The sequence below is a fragment of the Lipotes vexillifer genome, unplaced genomic scaffold (assembly GCF_000442215.2).
Source record: "Lipotes vexillifer unplaced genomic scaffold, Lipotes_vexillifer_v1.1 scaffold253, whole genome shotgun sequence".
Taxonomy (NCBI): Eukaryota; Metazoa; Chordata; class Mammalia; order Artiodactyla; family Lipotidae; genus Lipotes; species Lipotes vexillifer.
In genome coordinates this window covers 703,460-704,964 of record NW_006780322.1, presented here as the reverse complement: position 1 = coordinate 704,964, position 1,505 = coordinate 703,460, and the positions used below count along the sequence as shown (strand labels likewise).

The 1,505-nt window shown below is 51.6% G+C and overlaps 1 protein-coding gene across 1 annotated transcript in view; it reads left to right on the top strand.

Moving 5' to 3' along the window:
* Positions 1 to 1,505, top strand: part of EMX1 (empty spiracles homeobox 1) — a 16,336-nt gene that overhangs the window by 1,875 nt on the left and 12,956 nt on the right. The gene's annotated exons all lie outside the window — the stretch shown is intronic.

Sequence of the window (1,505 nt, the reverse complement as noted above, 5' to 3'; positions counted from 1 at the left end):
TCTCTCTCTCTCTCTCTCTCTCTCTCTCTCTCTCACACACACACACACACACACAGGTTTCAATGATCTGACTTTCCCAAAAGAAAGAGTTCCATTAGTTGGAGTTCGTTTTCTTCTTTGAATTTGTTGGAGTTTTTCTTTTCTTTCTTCTTCTTCTTCTTCTTCTTTTTTGGAGTGCCCTTAATTTGTGCAGTAATTGGTTTAGTTTCCGGTTTTATTTTGTTAGTGTAGACCGGACCTCAGTCTTATGAGGTTCCATGACTCAGAGCTAGGTAACCCTGATTTTAGCAAAACAAATGAAAAGGATGTGGCTAGAGCTTTGGCTCCTGGAGCTAATCCGAGGGTAAACTGGGTGTACACAGTCAAAATAAACTGGATATTGGGTACAATTATCTAGATAACAGAAGAAAAATGATCTCTTGAAGCTTTCGCTATAGCTGCTTAACTGTTTTCACGGAAAGCCGCTTTCCCGGGCCCTGATTTGTCAAGACAATTTTCTCAGTCCCATCTGGTCAAAGGATACTGACCCAACAGATCCCACGAAATAAGATAATGTAATTATTTGAGCAAGAATCTTTGTGAGCAGTTTTGTCTGCCCAGGGGATTTCAAAGATTTGCCCAAATCATTGGGCGGGGAGGGTGAAGACTATGGTGTCAGCCACTATGGGAAAGAAACCTGTCAATTAATATATGTTTACTGGTAAAATGAAGTATTATTTAAAATTGAGCAAACCACTTCGGTCCTCCATGGACTGGGTCCCCGGCCTGGGTCTCTAAACCTCGCGACCGCGGGCCAATTTGAGAGTCGCGGCTGTTTGTGAACCTTCGGGCCCGGGGCGGTGGAGGGACCAGCGTTTAAGAGGCTAGTACAGAGACAGGGGCTCGGAGAAGAGGGCAGAGCTGGTCCTGACACCTGTGGTCTCTGCTCACTCGGAGATGGCCTCCCGGCGACGCCCTTGGCTTTGGACCCGGCGCTCCACGCCCTCCGCGCTACCTTTCCCGCCTCTGGCCTCGCCCACGCGGGCTTAGGGTGCGAGGGCCGGGGGCGCCAAGCGTCGGGGGCGCCTTGCGAGAGATCCAGCTCCAGCTCTGAGCATCCCCAGTCAGGCGAGGCCGAATAAATCCTCCGCAAAACCCTCTCGGAATTTGCCGCCTCTCCCTGAGCCGTCAGTCCCGGCGGGCACGTTGTCGAGTTGCAAAAACGGTTGCATTTTTCTCCCAAGAACTGTGTCTGGACGCGGAGATGGAGCCAAATGTGGTCGCATTGTTGAACACGGAATCCGTTGGGCACTGAAGGACTTTTCGAATCCTAAGAAGTTTTGGCTTCAGGGCCGGTCATCGTCGGGGCAGACCTCTGCGGCCCGGGCACCCTTGAGTCCTGCGATCCCGCGGGCCCTCGGGGCTACGAGCCGAGCCATTTCAGACCCTCCGGCGCCGCGTTTTCTAGAGAACCGGGTCTCTGCGATGCTCATTTCAGCCCCGTTTTAATGCAAGAAGCGAAACCC